This window comes from Zootermopsis nevadensis, unplaced genomic scaffold, assembly GCF_977971745.1.
Source record: "Zootermopsis nevadensis isolate Lab colony 2312 unplaced genomic scaffold, Znev_1.0 Znev_ptg000010l, whole genome shotgun sequence".
In the NCBI taxonomy this organism is placed as follows: Eukaryota; Metazoa; Arthropoda; class Insecta; order Blattodea; family Termopsidae; genus Zootermopsis; species Zootermopsis nevadensis.
In genome coordinates, this window is record NW_028259142.1 from 10,772,156 (window position 1) to 10,795,301 (window position 23,146).

The 23,146-nt window shown below is 38.7% G+C and overlaps 2 long non-coding RNA genes across 9 annotated transcripts in view; one reads left to right on the forward strand and one right to left on the reverse strand.

Annotated features, from left to right (window-relative positions):
• The first annotated feature begins 254 nt into the window (after positions 1-254).
• The window catches only part of LOC110828484 (uncharacterized), a 321,029-nt gene continuing 298,137 nt past the window's right edge, over positions 255-23,146 (forward strand). For 2 of the 8 annotated variants that reach the window (XR_015534542.1, XR_015534543.1), the window contains exons 1-2: positions 264-600; positions 12,425-12,507. This is a non-coding gene — a long non-coding RNA (uncharacterized LOC110828484). Of the gene's footprint in view, positions 601-12,424; positions 12,508-12,878; positions 13,466-20,732; positions 20,924-23,146 lie in introns of those variants that run through there. The other 6 variants (XR_015534540.1, XR_015534541.1, XR_015534538.1 and 3 more) reach the window with 5 other exon arrangements.
• LOC147874252 (uncharacterized) lies at positions 4,395-11,836 on the reverse strand. Its single transcript, XR_015534544.1, has 2 exons — positions 11,080-11,836; positions 4,395-6,897 (listed from the first exon to the last, which is right to left on the reverse strand). It is a non-coding gene; the product is annotated as an uncharacterized LOC147874252 (long non-coding RNA).

The following is a 23,146-nucleotide window of genomic DNA, read 5'->3' on the forward strand; positions in this document are numbered from 1 at the left end:
CTTCAGCAAAATCCTCAAACATATTTTAAAAAGTATCAGTAAATAGTTCTAGCCCCTTGGGGATAAACTTGACATTACGAAGAAAATTAATTCATTATGCTCTGATACTTCATTTTGTTATTGTGATTTCTGGTAATTTAGCAATGTTTCAGGTCCAATACGAAGGGCAAAAGCCTTAAGTGGTCACTATCAGCATTTCTTTGACTGTTTTGTGCCCGGTTCAAAATTCCATGGTATCTCAAAAGAAATGTTGTTTTAAAGTTGCGTGTGCCTGTACGCAGAACAATGTCCGTTTCTTTCATACTGTTGTGCCATGGATAGCCGTAACCAAGAGGTTACGGCTAATGAACTATTTGTTTTTCCTGAACGTGCCCTGTTGACCATGCGCAGTTGTGTTTCCACCACCCCTTTACCTTTTCCTTAAACTTCCTGATTCTGTGTGGCCTAACAGGGAGGTCACTTAGGTACAGGGTTTCACCAGAAACACTTTACAAATTCCATTTTGGCTGCTTATTCTAAATTTAATTTAATTTAATTTAATTTGATTTGGGTGATGTTCTGCCCTGTGCGGATGCTCCGCCGGTTGAGACGTCCGCTGTGGTAAGTCTTGTGTTTTACTTTGTCTTGGGCATCCAGCGGACATTTTGTTAATTTCATTTATAATTCTTTTGTATTGTGTTTATAAATGATAATATACACTCATTTGGATTCTGTGTTCTATGTGGCTACTTTTAATTAAACTGATACACGCCAATCATATTTAGAGATCTGATTACTGGCCCACCGTTAAAGGGATTAAATCTATGGGGATGTAATGAACAAGGAAAGTAGCATTTATGAAGTGACCGGGAAGCTTGTCGGAAAACGTCAAGGGAGGAGGTCATAAAAACTTGTGATAACAAAACATAGAGTAATAATAAAATTTGTTACAGAGAAACATAGTGTGGGCCGGAATCAATTTACTCATTACAGGGAGTAATGATGAACATCTGTGAATACTGTGATAAACCTTCTTATATTTCAACAGCAGCAGAATTTCTTGATCACCTAGTAACCACGTACTTTCTGAGAAAGATTCTTTGTCGTAGATTTAGTTATTGGGCTTACGAGCCTACGGTATAAAGTTAAATGTAGTGGGAGAGAAGAGATATTATACAGAATTGAATTTCACTTATGTAAGCCTAAAACTAAGTGAACATCCGTAGTAAAAGTTTTGCAATTACATGTTCCTCCTCCCCTTCGACTACGGCCTCTCGCGCGCATGGTCTGCGGTGTCCTGCGCGGCTACATGGATTGTCCATTACCGGAGCGCCTTGTAGCGGCCCCCAAAACCCTTCTCAATGATTTAAACCAAGTTAAGTTGTTAGACAAGGTGGATTGTGGTTTCTCACAACCTCCTCTTTAGGATGACGGGCTCAAGCAGGGCTTCTGACTACATGTTCGGCTAGCCAACCCTTTTACGCGCTAATTGCACCAAGTACCTGAAGAGAATCAAGGCGATACCATGTTTGCCCGTTCACATGTACAACTTCCCAAACCGCTTAACGAATTTCGATTAAATTCTGTATGCGGGACTTGAGAAATTTGATTATGGTCCGTATCAAACCTTTATAATCCGTACTTTAGTTGAAGATAACATCGAATTTAATAAAATTCGTCGTGAAACAAGTATCAGATAGTTCGAAGCCGTATTGGGAAGTGGAGGTGTAGCTCCACATATTTTAATCCTGGGAGCTAGATGTAGGTGAGTGGCCAGATTCGTACTTGTCTGTTTTATCCTTAGGAATTATCCTCCTGGCACACACTGGGCATGAAGTCGAGTTGGTCTTAGAGCCTAGGTCTGGACACTACTACTAATAAGCGAACCCTGGATATCAATCACTAGAGATGTTCTGTATTAGACCAACTCCATAAAATATACATAATAAAATCTGTAACTTTTCTTGAAACCTTTCTTGCTCGGGATAAATTAACGAAATACAGAAAATAGGCTAATAATTTATTCATCTGTTCCAGTGTATAATTTAAGATTCGCTAGCATGAAATACAATTGTTAAGTCTTTTGTACACTTGACATGTGTCTGTTGTCCACGTTTGTTCTGTGTCTGACGAAAAACAATTAAACCACTGTTTGTTAACCTTTGTGGTACTGCTCGCGTCTCCTCTCCAAAATTATTTAATTTAATTCGATTAAACGGAACGTATAATAACTAAAATATGGTTAGAATGAGTAATTTTTGTGTTTTTACTTTCATGTGGAAGTAAAAATGTGACGTAAAACAGCTTAGAACTTGAATGTGCAATGTACTCAGTTCGCGGATCCTTTAGTTACTATTTGAGAACCTACAGGGGTCCGCGGATTGTCGGTTGACAAACAATGAAACAGGTAATCGTAGTTCTGTTCTTAAACTTTTGAAGCCATTGACGAGGTAATCAAATCTGGCATGGAAAACCAATAACAAACCAATTCGATTAATGGTCTTTTAGGCGCATTCTCAACTAGAAGTTAAAAAAAATGCACCTACTAGATTCGCCGTGTCTGTCGATAAGCCACATCTCTGTATGCAAACAGAAGAAGCTGATGTCTCTCTTGTTTCAACATGGCTACAGTACCACGCGATATAGCACTTCACGACGTGTGCTGTGGTTGCTTATTTGTGAATACTCGCAATGTCCGTGACCCTGACTATTCAAGTCTGTAAGTTAGCGACATTTCACTAATTTCTGAAACATGTAGGTAAACCTGTTTGATAACTGCAGATTAGCAGTTAAATGGTACAAACGGTTCTTGCATATAAAACAAGACATTATAATTTGAGGTTTTCACAGCGGTGAGTGTGAAGATTTCTGTCTTCTGATCTGTTGCGCTGTGTAGTCTTTGATATTGACGAACTTTTTAGTGGTCATACTGCCTCCGTCATCGGGGCGATGAAGATTTATGTCTTCTGGGTTGATGCGCTGTGTAGTCTGGTCGATGTTTACCAACGTTTCAGAGGTCATACTGCCTCCGTCATCAGGGCGATGAGTATGAAGATTTCTGTCTTCTGGGTTGTTGCGCTGTGTAGTCTGGTAGATGTTTACAAAGTTTCAGAGGTCATACTGCCTCCGTCATCAGGGCGATGAGTATGAAGATTTCTGTCTTCTGGGTTGTTGCGCTGTGTAGTCTGGTCGATGTTTACCAACGTTTCAGAGGTCATACTGCCTCCGTCATCAGGGCGATGAGTATGAATATTTCTGTCTTCTGGGTTGTTGCGCTGTGTAGTCTGGTCGATGTTTACCAACGTTTCAGAGGTCATACTGCCTCCGTCATCAGGGCGATGAGTATGAAGATTTCTGTCTTCTGGGTTGTTGCGCTGTGTAGTCTGGTCGATGTTTACCAACGTTTCAGAGGTCATACTGCCTCCGTCATCAGGGCGATGAGTATGAATATTTCTGTCTTCTGGGTTGTTGCGCTGTGTAGTCTGGTAGATGTTTACAAAGTTTCAGAGGTCATACTGCCTCCGTCATCAGGGCGATGAGTATGAAGATTTCTGTCTTCTGGGTTGTTGCGCTGTGTAATCTGGTCAATGTTAACCAACGTTTCAGAGGTCATACTGCCTCCGTCATCAGGGCGATGAGTATGAAGATTTCTGTCTTTTGGGTTGTTGCGCTGTGTAGTCTAGTTGATGTTTACCAACGTTTCAGAGGTCATACTGCCTCCGTCATCAGGGCGATGAGTATGAAGATTTCTGTCTTCTGGGTTGTTGCGCTGTGTAGTCTGGTCGATGTTTACCAACGTTACAGAGGTCATACTGCCTCCGTCATCAGGGCGATGAGTATGAAGATTTCTGTCTTCTGGGTTGTTGCGCCGTGTAGTCTGGTCGATGCTAACCAACGTTTCAAAGGTCATACTGCCTCCGTCATCAGGGCGATGAATATGAAGATTTCTGTCTTCTGGGTTGTTGCGCTGTGTAGTCTGGTCGATGTTCACCAACGTTTCAGAGGTCATGCTGCCTCCGTCATCAGGGCGATGAAGATTTCTGTCTGCTGGGTTGTTGTGCTGTGTAGTCTGGTCGATGTTAACCAACGTTTCAGAGGTCATACTGCCTCCGTCATCAGGGTAATTTAGTCTTTGTTTACGAAGAGAATAATTACAGGACATTTCAGATGCATAATCGTAATACATTTTGTTCAAGTACTACGATCATTCCATTTATTTTGGGGTCACATTGTTCCTGGAAGAGGATCAGAGACGAGAGTAAGCTGTGTGAAAGAATGTTTTACTGCAAATGATGTTTTGTCACGTAGCCGAGACAAACAATATTAATTTAGGTTGGTAAGTGTCCAATTTGTTGTGGGATGAGGACTCTGTCTTGACTAGAGTCGAAGGAGATCGTGAAGTTAGAAGTTCAGCGAAGAATGAAGATATGGTTTATTTAGAATTTCGAAATACAGATTTGTAGTAAGTCTTCTATAAGTATACAGTTCGTAGTCTGCTGGTACAATGACAATTATAATAGTACAATATCTTTCTTTTATATGATAACAAGTGGAAGATGACCAGTCTGAGGAGTGAGCACATGACTTAACATTATTTTAAGGTCCAAGTGCGTAGGATTAAAGGTCAAATCACTTCCTGTAGGGGATCTTATCAACGGGATGTTGGAGTTCAAGGATGAATGAGTCGAGTTATGTCACACCTCCCTCCTTCAGACAAAAATTTTAGGTAAGAGAAAACCTTAATTTTTGTAAATTGACCATGATTCTCTCTTCTTTGTCCTGTCTGATCTCCTTAATGAGTGAGCCTGGTCCCGTTCTGTTTTTGTTTCTTGTAATGCAATTAATTCAGGTGCTGAAGACAAGGATCGAACTGATTCGAATCTTTTGGATTGACTGGTAATGACATCATTTAAGTTTACATTGCTCATCAGACTTTGTCCTTCCAATTGTTGTTGTATCTGTGGAATGTTTTCCGATGATACATTAATTTGATTTATAGGGCTATTTGTAAAAGTAAAATTAGGACATACTTGTTTTGATCCTGCCCACCATTTCTTAGGAGAGCATTGATTAAATAGCCAAATAGTGCTTTTACGGCAACATGAACAACAGCAACATCCACAAAACCAAATACAAACAATTAATATTAATGAAAGTACATAAGTATACCATACAGTACCAATTCTTTTCCAAGAAGAAGTTCTTTGTTCTTCTCGAAGCTTCTGATCCTCAATAAATTTATTTACTTCATCAATTTTAAAACTTGCAAGATTTAGATCATTCACAGATGACATAATATTGGATAAGGGAAGGTTTAATGGGACATCCTTTATTATTTCTTGCTCTGGAAGGGTTAAACAGCAATCAATGTTTACATTGACAAATGGAATAATGTCATCTTTAGTTAAGTTTGTTTCAAAATGGGAAAGGGGATACAGAATACTCTTACTACCAAGTCCTTTACAATCATTTCTTATGGTTATGATTCCTCTGCCTTGTAAACGATCAGAATGTCGTTGACCATTTTGACACACTGTTGTGAATAATTCCATTTGGGGTGCAACGTACAACCAGGAATTAGTCATGTGTAACGGTATCCACATAATTTGTTGTATAGGTAAGTAATTAAATGTACAACTATTTGGTACTTTCTGGGTATTTGGGTGTACAAGAGTAGCAACACAATCTACATCGGGTACATATGTTACAATTGGTGTGTTTTCAGTACAAACATAATTTAATTTGTTAGGTTGAAAACATTTCTTTAGTTCATTTTCTGAAATATGTCCATATCTTTGATTTAGCATATCCACAAAGAGATATTCCTTTTTCACATTCAACACTTTTGTAGTGAAGTTGGATTGCATTATCACAGGAAAGGGTATTATTCTATGTAATAGGAATTTAGTTTCCAAAATTAATGGAATTTTTACAACATAAACTAAATATGAACCTTGTGTATATATAATGGGTTTGATTAAGGAAATGAGTTCGGAAGAGGTAAAGGGAGGAAATATTGTCAATTCTGGCATAGTTTGTTGCATTAATACAGCTCTAATTTTCTGAATGGTTATGATTTGTGGTTGGAGGATACCGTCTTGAGCATGCAAGTATACATCTATTAACAAGTCGAATGTGTGTTGACATTCTTCAATTCCTCTTTCAACTTGCTTAATTAATTCATTTAACATGAGACTTGTATCTACTTCATGTTTCAATTGCCTACTTTGTGTTTTAACGTCGCGACCTAAGTTTGTTAAAACTTCTTTTAATTTGCGTTCATTCACCGAAACATCTTTTAGGGTTGTATTCATTGTAACAATGGTTGACTTTAAAACCAATAATTGTTCTGACGCTATTCTCAAAAATTCTTTGTGATCCTTTTCCATTGCTTCTATATGTTCATAATTTGAGGCTACTTCATCTTCTGTCGCGGTACCAAAAAGAAATTTTAAAATCTTACCCCCAAAATCAAAAAGATCTCTTTTACGCCTAGTTTGTTCTTTTCCAATTAAATCCACTAAAATATCCTTAAGTCTGTCAACAACACGTCGCTTAGATTGAAAGTAAGGAGCACTTGGTTTACAATCAGTATACACATACCAAGTCTCGTTACGCAATCTGTTACACATTTCATTGAGTGTCGTGACCCTTTCTTTGGTTTGCTTCCATAAATCTTTAACTGGTCTCAAGTCCAAGTATGTTATCAGACTCCATTCAGTGGGGTAAAAATAAACACTTCCAATATTATCGAAATAAACGCCTGTGTTGCTTGAAATTTGTGTTATCTGTGAACCTTTCCTAAGGTCCAATGTTTCAGCGTGCACGCCTGCATGTTGACCTATGATCACATATAGCCACCACCAAAGGAGGAACAACTTAATTGTCCACACCTTTTCTTTCATGTTTCAACCGAACCTGCAACATATGGTTTGGTCCTATTAACATGGGTTTTTATTTGCTTTTTGCCTGTCGTGCCTATCTTGGTTAGAGTCACATTCGTTCCTCGTATTTTCTTGATTTCATATGGACCTTTCCATAGAGGATCAAGTTTTCTTCTTTGTTCATTATAAACCAATACCAAGTCTCCTACTTTGTATTGTTTATACTTTCTAGTTTCATTTACCCTTGTACATTGTTTTATCTTATTTGCCTGTAATCGTTCCTTTGCTTGCTGCCATGCTACTTGAAACTTTTGTTTAATATCATGCACTAAACTCTCGTGGTTATACAAAGGTTGAGGTTCATTTTGCAATTGTCCTGGTATATTTGCTTTTCGACCGAACATTAATTCATATGGTGTGAATTTCGTGACAGTGTGTGGCGAAGTATTATAAGTGAAACAAGCGAATGGAACCCACTTATCCCAATCATTTTGCAATTTGTTACTGAAGCAACGTAGGTATTCGACTAGAACCTTGTGTGATCGTTCTAAACTTCCATTTGTTTCTGGGTGATACACACTAGTTTTTAATTTCCTTATCTTTAACAGTTTACAGCAATTTACAAACAATGCACTTGTGAACTGCGTTCCTTGATCTGTCAAGATCTGATCTGGAATACCATATTTTAAAATAATTTCATACACGAAGTTTTGGGCTATTGTTTCTGCTGTCATGTTCTCAATTGGGATGGCAATTAGATATTTACTTAAATTATCCTGACATGTGACCAAATATTTATTCCCTTTCTCGGTCATAGAGAATGGACCTACTATATCTAAATAAATCTTATTCCATGGTTGGTCTTGGGTATCTGTTACTTGTAAATCAGCTTTTACTTTTGGGAGTGTTTGCTTGTTTATCTGGCAAACTGAACATTTCCTAATGTAGCATTCTACATCTCTAAACATATTAGGCCATGATATATATAATTTTAGGCGTTCGTATGTCCGCTGGATGCCCTGGTGGCCTCCAATTGGACATTCATGCATTTCCTTGAGCAGTTTTAATTTTCTTTCTTCTGAAATATCGTGGTTAGTGGTTTGAACACTACCTACAACAGGATATCGACTAAGTGCATCAGCATTGACATTCTTTACACCTGCCTTATACACAATTTCAAATTGATATTCTTCTAATAATAGTCGCCACCGCAACAAACGCGAACTTGGATCTTTTACACTAAATATCCAGGTTAGAGGTTTATGATCGGTGACTATTGTAAACATTCTCCCTAGTAAGTATGGACGAAAATGCTTACAAGACCAGATTATTGCAAGTAATTCCTTTTCGACCGTACTATAATTAATTTCTGCTTTATTTAAGGTTCTACTCGCAAACGCGATTGGTTTATCTTTGCCAATGTTCCCCTGACTTAATATGCTGCCTATTGCATAATCACTAGCATCTGTGGTTAATACAAAAGGTTGTGTGAAATCTGGAAATTTCAGAACTGGAGGTTTCGTTATCGTTTCTTTCAAATGTTGGAAGCTTTCCTCTTGTTCACTTTCCCATTTCCACATCTGATTTTTCTTTAATAAATCATTAAGTGGTTTAGCTTCCTTACTAAAGTGAGGTACAAATTTTCTATAATATCCTACAAGTCCTATGAATGATTTTACATCTGTTGGAGTTTTAGGGGTTGGAAATTGAATTATAGCTTGTATTTTCTTAGGATCTGGAGTCACTCCATCTGCTGTTACAATGTGTCCCAAGTATTGCAATTCTGTCTTTAAAAATTCACATTTATCTGGTTCCAACTGAATATCATATTCTTTTAGTTTACCAAAAACTTGTCGAAGTCTAGAATGATGTTCCTGAAGGGTTTCTCCAAAAATTATAATATCATCTAAATATACTAAGCAACGTAATCCAACTAATTCCATTAGAATTGTATTCATTAATCTTTGAAAAGTAGCGGGGGCTGATTTTAGACCGAAAGGCATACGCTTAAACTCGAAATGTCCTCTCTGGGTGCTAAAAGCAGTCTTGCATTGGTCTTCTTGTGCTACTGGAATTTGCCAGTATCCACTTGCACAATCTAAAGCTGAAAAATACCTAGATCTACCTAATTTGTCTAAAATGTCTTGAATATTAGGTAGGGGATAACTGTCTCCTATTGTAACATCATTGAGCTTCCTAAAATCTACACAGATTCTCCATTTCCTAACGCCTGAAGCATCTGCTTTCTTTGGAACAACAAGAATAGGAAAATTCCAAGGTGACTTACTTGGTGCAATTATGTCCTGTTTCAACATTTCATCTACTTGTTTATCTACCTCTTTTTGATGTTGTTCAGGAATCCTATAGTTCTTAAGAGTTATTGCTCTGCTCGGAAGTATGGAAGGGGTAGGAATTGAATGTACTGTCGCTTTTGTTTCAGTTAATCTATCACCTGGAAGGCGAAAAATATCATTGTATTCGAAACATATTTTCTTTAACTCTTCTAGACCTTCATTTATGTGTGAAAATCTCAATTTACTTAATAAAAGCTCATTTCTATTTACTGGATTTACTACGTGTGCATTTTCTTTCAAACTAATAGTTATTAATTCTGGTACCTTTTCTATAAGGGTCTCTTCTTCATTACAATTAATTATTAGACAACAATATTTACCTTGCTCACATCGAACAATGCTATCAGCACAAATAACATTTTCTCCTATCATCTGCTTTGGACAATGTCTTATCCCTTGTTTGTCTGTCGAGAATTGAACAACGGTTTCACTTAATGGAGGTACTTTTATGAAGTCCTGCTTCCAAGGAATTTTGATTTCACTGTCATGAAGTTCTAGCCAATCCTGACCAAGTAGCATGTCAACATTTTGTGGTAAAGATTTTACAACATAAAACGGCATTTCTTTTCCACTCCTTACATTATTAACACTTAGATTTACAACACCTATAACTGGAAACAAATCACCAGTTACAGTTTGGAAAGATATCCTTTCAGGCCTTACTTTCATATTTGTTAAACTACCCTGTTTAACTAAAGAGACTTGTGACCCTGTGTCAACCAATGCCTCTCCATAACCTTTAATTAAATGATCATTTATAACATACACAACATAAGGATTCAACTTTACGTTATTCATAATGCAACCTGCATTTTCCTGAGGTGGACTGAACCTGGGTTGCTCAGACAGCCCTACTGCCTGTTTCCCTGATTGCCCCTGCAATCTTTCGTTACATGTCCACTTTTCTTACATAGTTTACAAAAGGGTTTGTCGTTACAATCTCTTGACATATGACCAGGCTTCTGACAACGGAAGCAAATAACCGTTGTAGTTGCGTTTACTCCTGGTTCCCTTTTAACCTGTACAGAAGAGGTACCGGTGCCACCTACACCTCGTACGTTCTGCATTTGGTGGAATCCCTTGCCCACCACATATTTACTACGACCTTGGTTACCATTGTGTGTTCTGAAATGTTCCCTAGATTTTTTTGCACTTTCTTCTTCCAATGCTATCTCAATTATTTGTTTCAATGGCTTGTCCTCTGCTTTTACTCGTGTAATGGTTTTAACTGAATCATCATAAAGTCCTTGGATAAAACAACATTTGCTAAGCAAAGAAATTGTTTTATTTCCTCCATCCTGCATTTCAGGTGTCCAAGTTAACATTTGTCTATCAAGGGCTTTATTTAATTCGGTTGTCATCTTCTCAATTCTATTTCCCCATTGCGTTACATTTTCATTAGGCGATTGTTTACTGGTAAACAACTTGTTGGCATAAAAATCAAGTGTTCGTTGAACAGCATAATTTAGTTCTAATTTGTCTTTAATAGTCTCCCATGTCTGTAATTCCTCTGGGATAGTGCGATAACTTAAGACTGTTTTTGCATCTCCTGTGATATGAGCCAAAACAAATTTGAGAAATGTTGGATGATCTACTGGATTTAGAACGCTGAAGGCGTTTTCTACATTGTCTATGAATTCCTGTAACTCGTTTGGATTACCATTGAAAGTACTTCTCAACAGCTTTACAGCTGTATCTATAGAGACTACCCTGTAATGGACTTGATTTATCTGTTCGTCAGCTCCCAGAGCTGGAGCTCTTGCTACAGTATTAGGGTCTAGAGGTTGTGGAATAGACATTTTAAAATATGCTACTATATATGTATAGTTTTTACACAATGCACAATGAAGGTGAAGACTTACTTTGAAAAATGAAAGGGAGTAAGACCACTCCTCGGAGCCACCACCGAAGGCAAATACCACCGCGAAGAAGGATAGCTGCAGGCTTATTGGGTTGCGCAATGTCCCCTCGAGGACCCCAATCGGTACTTGAACGATAGTCGACGGTCTTACTCGACGCCAGAAGACGGACGGGCTGCGTCGGCCTCCGGGTAGAGGAAGAAAAGACGTTCCCAGTCACCAGGTGGAAGGACTAGTGAAGTATGACGGTCAGACACCTCGATGTTGATCGCCGAAAAATTTTGAAGTGAAGTTGTGACTTGTATTCTTGAATAATACAAGTAAATGATGAAGTCTCCTTCAATCCCGACGCTGCCACCAGTTTATGTCACGTAGCCGAGACAAACAATATTAATTTAGGTTGGTAAGTGTCCAATTTGTTGTGGGATGAGGACTCTGTCTTGACTAGAGTCGAAGGAGATCGTGAAGTTAGAAGTTCAGCGAAGAATGAAGATATGGTTTATTTAGAATTTCGAAATACAGATTTGTAGTAAGTCTTCTATAAGTATACAGTTCGTAGTCTGCTGGTACAATGACAATTATAATAGTACAATATCTTTCTTTTATATGATAACAAGTGGAAGATGACCAGTCTGAGGAGTGAGCACATGACTTAACATTATTTTAAGGTCCAAGTGCGTAGGATTAAAGGTCAAATCACTTCCTGTAGGGGATCTTATCAACGGGATGTTGGAGTTCAAGGATGAATGAGTCGAGTTATGTCACAGTTTGCTAAAAATGTTTGTGGTTACATCGAATAATTGTGCGGGGCAGAGTAATAATTTTGGTTATGTTGCATGTAGGATTTCTCTGATATCAACTGTTCGCCTTTAATTAATTGAATACCACTATGTGCACCGCCTTGTTATACCATGTCCCGTCAGACTAAGACTCTAGAGATCTTTATTGAAAGCATATGTGCTGAGTGTATGGGGGAATGAGTCAAAATACTTGAGAAACTTTCTATAAAATTATGTTACAAGCAGCAGAAAATATTTGTTACTACTTGAGTTATGGCACGGCGAAGAGAGGTACGGCCTTAACGTTTTCCTGGTGCACAGTAAAACGGAAAAGGGAAAGTACAAGTGTGAGCGAGACTCAAGAGAAAAATTCAATTCATTGAAGGAATTTTCGTCTACGACACGGTCACTTCAAGGAGAAGGGAGTCATTGCGCAAAGTTGTTATTCCAGTTGATCGCATCCGCTTTTATGCTATTCCACCCCCGCTAGGGTAGAATCTGTGACAATTCTTGTCCAAGGAAGACCAAAAGATATCCTTCCTCTTACTAGAGTCTGTTCTGTATTCCAGAGTGTCGGCCTTGTGGGGTGAGACTGTCCCTTGTCACCTTCGGAGCAGCAACTGATCAAACGCGTCGAGGGAAAACGATTAAGGTATGTGGCTGAATTTGCTTACAAGAGCTGTTAAAAACGATTCGTTTGACAATAAATGAGCTAAATTTAGACGGAAACCCATTTCTAGCATTTAATTTTGCTGAACGAAATATAGTTAACACACACATAAGCCTACACCGGAAAGAAAAGGTTTTGGTCTGAAATCACTTGGAAATTACCACATTAAAAACAAAGCAGGAAATAAGATAACATTAAGAATGATCCGAAGGAAGTTGTGCTGATGAGAGGAAGTAGCTCAGAATCTTGTCCAGTTTTAAGCTTATGGGAATGTTCATGATAAACCTATGACAATTACAGCATAATTTCCCTTAAACGTTAATATTTCAGTGATATTAATATCCTGCTTGCAGGTTACTGTTACTGATATCAGCCCTTCAAGCCAGGTATTGTACCTCCCTGCACTAAACAATGGGACATACTTGTCCTTAGCCCTGGTGGGAGTTTATGGCCTGTAGTGATCGTCTTTAGAAGGCCAGGATCGCCTTGTCTAAGCCGGAATTATTATAGATGACATCAAATTGAAACAACGGGGATTTTAATTTTGTTATTCTGTTTCGTTTTTATACGTTACATACTTTGGCCTGTATAAAATATAATACTAAATCACTATTTACCTAACTAACTCCATGGAAGGGAACCCCTCTTTAAAAGCTAATAGTTGTTCCGCTATTTCAGGAATTCCCCTCCTGTCCCTTATCTTATCTAACCCGAAGGTTCATCAACATATTCACAAGAGCCTTCCTATTCCTATTCTGTGTCAGATGAATCCAATCCATACTTAAATTATATTTCTTGAAGGTCTATTTAAATATCCTTCCATCTACGCCTAGGTCTTCCGAGAGGTATTCTATTCCCTTTAGTCATTCAGTCCAAAATTTGTACGCATTTTTCATCTTCTTCTTGTCCCGCCGATCAAACCCTTCTTGATTTGATAATTGTAATAATATTTTTTGAAGATTACAAACTATGAAACTCTTAATTATGCACTTATATCCAGTTTGCTCTCACTTCGTAGCTCTTAGGTCGAAATATTCACCTATTTTTTGTGTGTTTTAACCTTTACGTTCTTAGATCGCCGACAGGATGACTAAAAATTCTGAATTGCTTGATGGTAGAAATTCCCCGAATATAGCCTGCTCTATCCCCCCAATAAAATTCCTCGTTCCTAGCGTTTCCAGTTGTTTGAACTTTTCCAAATTTTTAAAAGTTTTTTTTCTCCCGATACCTTCATATGTGATTTTAAAAAAAGTCTGATGACGTGACATGAACGAGTACTTAGTTTTCTCCGCGTTTACTTCTAGACCAAGAATTTTTCCTTACATCGGGTAGTTGAAATAGCATCTGTAAATAACCTAATAAGCGTATTAGTGAATATCGTATCTAGCGATCGATAGTAGATTAGTTGGAATCGAATTGAGTTACTGGTAATAGACATCGAAGGAAAAGGTTTACGGCGACATTTCATTTATCGGATAGTCAGTTCAGGTCCTTGTACGAGAACGTGTTCTTTTAACATCAGTTTATTTTCGTTAGCGGAGACCTGAACGCGTGTTGTTTACAGTACAAGGTATCTGTAAACGAATGTAAGAACAAAACTTCCTATTCTTTAAATGAGGAGTACAGCACTTTAACTGCTACAAATGCTACACCTCTCAGCAGCTGTCTTTGAGTTTCGATCCTCTTGTCCTAAAGAAATTAAGCGCTGTGAACAGTTCCTCGACCCAAATGTGTAGACTACGAACTTCCAAATAAATGTCCGTGTTTATTTTTTATTTTTCATTTTGTGTAGAAATAATACCGGATGGAGGCATACTTTACTTTTTTTTTGGAAATAACGTTAGGTATATAAAAATGTTCCAAATAACAGTTGCAGATCTTACTAAGGTCAGTATTATTATGCATTGTGCAGTGAAGGGTTTCTGTTGTGATATGGGTTTTTTATTTTGATACTCTTGTGGGAGAAGCTAGTGAATGACTTCTTTTTTGTATACAGTTATTAGTTCGTAGAGGTATTTATTTCAGAATTATAAGGTAATACTACGAGACAAATGCCATTTTTATAAATAAGGTTTCCAAAAAACGATGGTAATACAGTAGATTCCGGTTAATTGGGCCATCGGTTAATCGGGGTAGCCTTTTATTTGGGACAAATCTTAAAGAACAGACCTTTTTAACTCTTTACGTGGAACTTCGCATAATTGGGGCAGCCGCTTAGTTATGCAAGGGGTTGTAGTCCCGATGTGTCCCAATTAGCCGGAATCCACTGTATTGAGAAATTTCTCAGTTATTTCCATAGGAAAATGTAATTCATATAGAATCTGACTCTTATGTGAGCATGTGTTTGACCTGGGACGTTCTTATTTCAAGAATTTCCTACGTCTTACTGTGTCTTGTAGTGTATTGACTAACACCCATGTTTCGTATTCGGGAGGTAAAGGATTTGAATCCCTTTTCGCTGTCTGCTATGTCTGAGATATTTCGTTGGGGAGATTCTCTCATCGCCGTGGTTTTCAAATTGGCTCTGGGGCTCACCGTGCATGGGCACCGAGGGTTGCGTCCTAAGATGTTCAGAATTCGGAACGTGAAGCTAATATCTAAGAGGTCTAGAATTCATAGAGCCTTACCTCCGAATGTCTTCATAGTTTTGTGCAACAATCACGGAATCTATTATGTGGAATTTGAAATTTTAAGTATTGAAGATGAGAACTGTAAGGCTGTGAATCGGTAAAGTTTTGAACTGGATGCCTCAAGATACAAAGCACTTTGTAACAGTATTATGAAAGTGGCCTTCTCGAAGGTATCACCACCTTGTCGAAGGCAATCTGCCGGGTGAGGAGGCTTGCGTGCTCAAATGACCCTTAGTGCTATGCCGGCCTGAGCTTCGGCTCATGGTAGGGTCACCCAAGCCGGACAGGTCTAAGGAGATGCGCTAGACTAAGAGTGATACCCTGGTCCTCCAGGTTGGGGGTTGGGTGTAGGGCTAACAACCTTTCACCTTTAAAAAAATATGTGTTACGAAAAAATCAACCAAGCCTCGGATCAGGACGGACTCTTTGGCACGACCACAGCAATTGAAAAAGGACATGAGATTTGGTACCTGGAACATTAGGAGCCTGTATAGGGCTGGGGCACTGAAATCAGTGTGTAGGGAATTAGGGAATTATAAGTTAGACTTAGTGGCAGTGCAGGAAGTGCGATGGGAGGGGGAGGGCACGATCCCAGTGGACAATTTTACATTTTTCTATGGAAAGGGGAATGACAATCATCAGCTAGGGACGGGTTTTTTTGTTCATAGCAGAATTAGGGCAGCAGTTAAGAGAGTAGAATTTGTTAGTGACAGGTTGTCTTACGTAATTTTGGAAGGACGTTGGTGCGACATCATTGTCCTTAATGTTCATGCCCCAACTGAAGACAAAAGCGATGATATTAAGGATAGCTTTTATGAAGAATTGGAATCAGTATTTGATACATTTGGCAAGTATCACATGAAAATTCTGCTAGGAGATTTCAATGCAAAAATTGGGAGGGAGGATGTCTTCAAACCCACAATAGGCAGCGAGAGTCTCCATGCACTTAGTAATGATAATGGCGTCAGAGCAGTGACCTTCGCTACGTCAAAAGATTTAATTGTAAAAAGTACAAAATTTCCACACCGTGATGTTCATAAATACACTTGGACTTCCCCAGATGGCAGAACACACAATCAAATAGATCATGTTTTAGTAGATAAGAGAAGGCAGACAAATGTAATTGATGTGAGATCATTCAGAGGAGCAGATTGCGACACTGATCATTATCTGGTGGTAGCAAAAGTGAGGGAGCGGCTTTCAGTAAGTAGACGAACTAAACAAAATTTTGACACAGAAAGATTTGATTTGAAAAAATTAAGTGAGGGAGAGGCAAAGGAACAATATCAAGTTGAAATTTCGAATAGGTTTCAAATTTTAGAGACAAATGAGGATAATGAAAGTGTGGACATCAACAGGGAGTGGGAAAATGTCAGAAACTGCATCAAAATTTCAGCAAAAGAGAAACTAGGATACTACAGGAGAAAGCAAAATAAACCGTGGTTTGATGAAGAATGTTCAAAATTAATAGATCGAAGGAAGCAAACAAAATTTCAATGGTTGCAGAACCCAAACAAAACAAATGCGGATAATCTATGTAACGTGAGACGTGAGGCTAGTAGAACCTTTAGGACTAAGAAAAGGGAATACCTGAAGGGCAAAATTGCTGAACTTGAGACAAATAATAAGGAAAAAAACATCAGAGACCTGTACAGAGGCATTAATAACTTTAAGAAAGGATATCAACCCCAGACCAATTTGGTAAAGGATGATAGTGGCAAGTTGCTTGCAGATCCAATAAAAATTGTGAATAGGTGGAAAAATTTCTTTAGCGAGCTCTTAAATGTTCATGATACTGGTGATATTAGACAGATTAAAATGCATACAGCTGAACTGTTGGTGCCAGAACCTAGCTTAGATGAAGTGGAACTAGCCATTGGGAAGTTGAAAAGTTATAAATCTCCAGGAATTGATCAGATTCCGGCCGAATTAATTAAAGCAGGTGGCAAAGGGTTGCATATGAGGATCCATAAGCTTATTCAGTTAATTTGGGATAAGGAAGAGATGCCACATCAATGGAAGGAATCCATAATTATTCCTATTTATAAGAGGGGGGACAAGACTGAGTGTGGTAATTACCGAGGAATATCGCTGCTATCAACCTCATACAAAATTCTATCCAACATTCTTTTGGCAAGATTAACCCCATATGCGAATGAAACTATTGGGGATCATCAGTGTGGGTTCAGACGAAACAGATCAACGATTGATCAGATCTTTTGCATTCGTCAGATACTAGAGAAAAAATGGGAGTTCGGTGGGACTGTACATCAGTTATTTATAGATTTCAAAAAAGCCTATGACTCTGTGAAGAGAGAAGTGCTTTATAATATTCTTATTGAATTTGGTATACCAAAGAAGCTAGTGGGTCTAATAAAAATGTGCTTAAATGAAACCTGTAGCAAAATTCGAGTAGGTAAATATGTATCTGAGACATTCCTCATCAAGAACGGTCTAAAACAAGGAGATGCTTTGTCTCCCTTGCTCTTTAACTTTGCGCTAGAATACGCCATCAGGAAGGTCCAAGGTAGGCAGGAGGGTTTGCAATTGAATGGGACACATCAGCTATTGGCATATGCTGATGATGTTAATTTATTGGGGGACGATATAAATACAATAAAGAGGAACGCAGAAGTTTTACTAGAGGCTGGTAGACAAGTGGGGCTGGAAGTAAATTCAGAAAAAACTAAGTACATGTTAGTATCTCGTCATCAGAAGACAGGCGGGCAAAATTATCTTAGGGTGGCTAATAAATCCTTTGAAAGGGTTACAAAGTTCAAATATTTGGGAACAACAATAACAAATCAAAATGATACTTGTGAGGAAGTTAGGAGGAGACTAAATTCCGGAAATGCTTGCTACTTCTCAGTCCAAAATATTTTGTCTTCCCGTCTGATTTCTAAGAACTTGAAAATTAAAGTATACAAAACAATAATATTGCCTGTTGTTTTGTATGGGTGCGAAACATGGTCTCTCACTCAGAGGGAGGAACACAGATTGCAGGTGTTTGAGAATCGGGTGTTGAGGAGGATATTTGGGCCTAAGAGGGAAGACGATGGGGCGTGGAGAAAACTGCACAATGACGAGCTTAAAAATCTGTACTGCTCCCCCAGTATTGTGAGGGTGATTAAGTCGAGAAGAGTGAGATGGGCGGGACATGTAGCGCGCATGGATGGGACAAGAGGTGTGCACCGGGTACTGGTTGGGAAACCTGAAGGGAAGAGACCGCTGGGGAGACCTAGACGTAGATGGGAGGATAATCTCAGGCGGGATCTATGGGAGATAGGAGTTGAAGGAAACTGGATTTTGTTGGCCCAGGACAGGGTCCGGTGGAGGGCTTTGGTTAATTCGGTGATGAACCTTCGGGTTCGGTAAGCCATCTAGTTAGTTAGTTAGTTATTATGAAAGTGTAATTCTTCACTTCGAGCAACAGGTAGTCGAAAATGAGCGTTAAGGAAAATGGCGTAACGGAAGGAGAAATTATGTAAGTTGGTAGTTGTAGGGCTGTTAGTAGAGGAGTGTGCTTTATCATAACGCCACGGTGCAGCGGTTTGAAAACGGATGGAAGGAAGGATGTTGTTACAGACGCTGCACACTGGCTCTGTTCTGTTAGTTCAAACAAGTTGTTGAACTCTTCTAAAAATGGAGTCCACCAGTGAAATTTTATAATTGACTCATTCTTATGACGCATAATTTATCCGCTGCTTAGAACAAGTTCTAGGAAGAACTACTACTTGTTGCAAATGCTTTAATGAGCATGGTACTGCTAGCTAATATTATGATTAAATACGTAGGATTATGTAGTTTCGTGAACTACAGTTGTGCATAACCTCCACTAGTAAACATTTTGACTTTGTTAAAATTGCCGGATATAGGCCAAGTTCAAATTTCCGCAACGCAGCCATGTTTGTAATTGTTAATGTGTAACTGTTAGCATGAAATATGTAGATATTTCTTTGATCCATTTCCACACAGAAATTTACATACATATTAAGGTGATTTGTTAGTAATCATCATTAATCCCATAGCTAAATAAATAATTCATGCTACCGCTGTTATATTCTTCTGCTTTGCTAAAAGATTGCCTCTTTTTTTGTTGTTTTTTGAATCACATAAAACAGCAACAAACTACAATTACAAGAGATAGTTTACATATTTAAAAACAATGCACTAATAAAACACGTCCTATTTCTGACTGGTACCATACAGGTTTATCTGTTGTATATGGCTGTAGGACATGAGATATTCAGTCTTACGAGTCTGGTAGTCGATAGAGAAAGTATTAAATAGCAGCACATTTATTACAGCGAAGTCAACTCTACCTATTCCGTTCAGCAGCTAGTCAGCTACGTGGGCTATGAAGAATGATAAAATCATCTAATTTTGATGTACCAAATAGCCATTTAACTCAAAGATCATTAAATTTGAAAAGAACACAATTGGAAAGACGTATTCTTTGAAATGCGTAGACATTCCAAAGGAATTCTCCACTTCACATCACGTAGGTCATTGTTACGCTTTTACCCGAGGTAAATGTTGTGTTAAATCAATGACTTCTGTTCTTAGTACTGCTCAACATTGCGTTCCAGCAATGGGCCACGGATCCCGCTTTTGCGCAACAGTGACCCTGGTAATATTGGTTGTCTACCTCCTAGGAAAACGTGACAATAGACAGACATGGACGGGTCCATATACATACATACATACATACATACATACATGTTCTATTACATTGCATGATAGTCAGATGACAATAGAATGTGGAAAAGGTCATAATAATAATACAATACATATTATAAAGTAAAATTCATACTATTAAATGAATTTCACATAATACAAACAAAGTAATGATAAGTTACAATTCGCACATGCTGTAGCGTGTATAAACTTGATAGAATTCTTATGAGTACAGTTTAATGGATTTCAGCGTATGGAAAAGAATGGGAGAATATAGGTGGCAGGATAAAATGTGGAATTATAAGCAACGTAGCCATGTGACGTTGCAGAGACCATTTTGAGAGAGGTCCATGTTTACACAGCTGTGCCAATGTAGACAAGAAAAAGCCCGAGACCAACTGATAAGCTTAGAACACGCACTACCGCAAAATAGTACTTTCAGATTTCGTCCAAATTCTGCACTAACGTAATGAGACGCGATGAAGTTATGGACCGTGATAAAGTGAAAATGAGGGGTGTCTGAATGGACTGCTTGTCTTCTGACTGTTATTAATAAAAACAGCTGGTGACCGGAATTTGGAATAGCTGATATAAAGTTGCTAGTTACTCATATCATATAATTCTTGTAACGTAGAAACATTTGGAAAATTTCCTCGCATTTGTCTGAAGAGAATTGTGCAGTTTAATCAGTGTTTGCTTTTAGAATGGTATGGTGACATCCTAGTTTCACAACCATATTCTTTCTAGAACATAGTAAGTGGTGTTTATCGTGTGTGAAAATTTTGTTTCTCCTGGAATTTCCGATCTTTAATGTTTTATACTGAAATATCACAGGATATTTTCCCAGATTCCATACTGTACACCTACTCTTTGGTATTCAAATGTCGTTCCTGTATCCAGAACGAACCGCGCGAAGCACCAAGATTATACGCTGAATAGCAAAGAGGACAATTTTCATGGCGGGGGATCATTGCGTGAAATGGTGATGCGAGGTGAGATGAGGTAAGGGTGAAACTGCAGTCCCAAAGATGATGCAAGTATCAGAACTACCCCTCAACTGTTAGCGGAAATGAAGAAATATGATACCAAGGGCAACAAAATTTTACAGCCTATGCACAGTACAGTCATAATGTTAAAAACAAGAAGCTGTTGTAGCGACATATTGAAATCAGGCAATGCGCTAATCATTAAGTGCTTGCAACCTACTTTCGTTATTATGCGTCCTTTGCACGATGTCAAACAAATGAAGGCATTTACAGCTCGTCATGTTTGCCTGTCTGTCCGCTTGATGATATTCAAGAACCGCTGGACGGATTTGGGTGAAATTTGATATGGATGTTATGCCATTGTTTAGTACCCTAAAACAGTAATAGATTTTAAAAATTTACCATTTGTTGCTTGATTTAGTTATGGTTTAAGATTATTGCAGCCCCTGTTCAAATACGCTGGTTGTTTATTGGTTATCAGTTTGAGTATGTTTAAATTGTGTTTCTCTTTTAAATTATCTATTGGAATATGAAGCTTCCTATGCTCACGACGGAGAGTATAAAGATGGATGAATTCTGAGTTGTTGCACCATGTACTCTAGAAGTTTACCGACGTTTCAGAGGTGGTTGCTGCCTTCATCATTAAGACGTTTGCCCTGCACATCTGAAACGTCGGTAAACTTATACTATACTACACGGCGCAACAACCCAGAAGATAGTCATATTTGTCTATTGGAATGCATTATTATATGCTATTTAATATTTGTCTTTAGCGTTATGTGTTTTGTACTTTGGTTGTGATTTCGGATTTGAATTATATCCTGTTCGTTTTTCAGCAAGAGAAAATGCTCTTCTCTGGGATGTTTGTGTCTGAAGGGAAGCGAAAAATAGGAACGAATGTTGAAAATTGTTGAAATAATGCAGGGAAGGTCGAGCCAGCGAAGGGAGATGACATAACCTGTAGGCTTATCCATTCTCATTTATCAAGCTCGTGGATGGGGCGCGTTCGGGCAGGGGATCGGAATACTGCCTGTAATACTCACCGGCTGGATTGTATTTTATTTAAAAAGAGAAATCTTGGTGTATTCAAAACCCTCATTAATATCGTTACCTAAAGGGGATAATCTCCTCTTTGTAGGGTTTTACTTTTAGTTGACATAACAAGGCAATTAATACTTTGTTGTTTGCGTCGCCATGGAAACCAGAGTTCAGGCCGTGTTCTGGGAGAGTGGGCATCTGGTGCGTACCCTTTTATGAAGTCTGAGGCTAGAGTCTCGGATTACAGTCTTAAAGATAAGATCTGTGGTCTTATAAGGGTTCGGATGTACGTCGTTCCCGGATCCTTGCCCGACTGATGATGTTAAGACAAAATGTTACCGACTTATGCCTTTAGACCCCCCCCTCCTCTTTAAAGTGTATACACCAAAACGAAAACGTTGCCTATCGACCAGGCGTATGAAACGTCGGTCTAAAAAACAAGTCCAGGGTGACTTGCGTGCCAAAGTATTTCAGACTACTTTGGCCTGCGCTGTGGAATGCGTAAGAAGTTCCTATGCAGGTGAGTGTATCTAGGTTTGTGTATGTTGAGACAGCCAGCAGCTTTGCGAGCCTTCGGCGTGTCGAGGGCAGGAAATGTGGACAGGAGTCCTCCTCCTACCATGTACTCTGTCAGCTCTCAGCCTTGGCCGAGCATAGACAACGATCCATCTAGGTATTAATCTATGGTATCGATCTTCGGCTCTGCATAGTTAGAGTCGATAGGACCGTAGTTAGGTCAGTTCTGTCTCAAAAATGTAGTCAGGGTTCTTTGAAGGACCTTAACGAGATCAGGGGTGAACAATGACCCCAGATATGGTCTAGGTGCCTGGGGCTACTGACGTTGCCCCCCCCCCCCCCCCCCAGATCAGTGACTAGACCCCACGCCCCAAGCTGCGGACTCCGTTTCATGTTTAGATTAAATTTCTCCATATAAGACTTTTCTTTATTTACTGGTGGAAATGTAATTTGTAGATAAAAGGGACCGAAGAATCGACCAGGAAACAATTCCAGGTGTAATTTATTTCTAGCTGCAATAATTAACACCGAACACTATCAGCTACAATGCAAGGTAGTTCGCGAGTTTATTTTGGCGTTCTGGCTTGTATGCAGATTATCATAAGGTCGAATCCCAGTCAGGCTACTTTTTGTCATTGCTTACAGTTGTAAATAACTTTCTGTGCGTTATAAGTGTTAGGACTACTAGGGTCATATTGTTGTTATTATCATCATCACTATATTGTTTAAAAGAAATTACTGACATATGTAGGCCTACAGATTCTGTCGGATAAA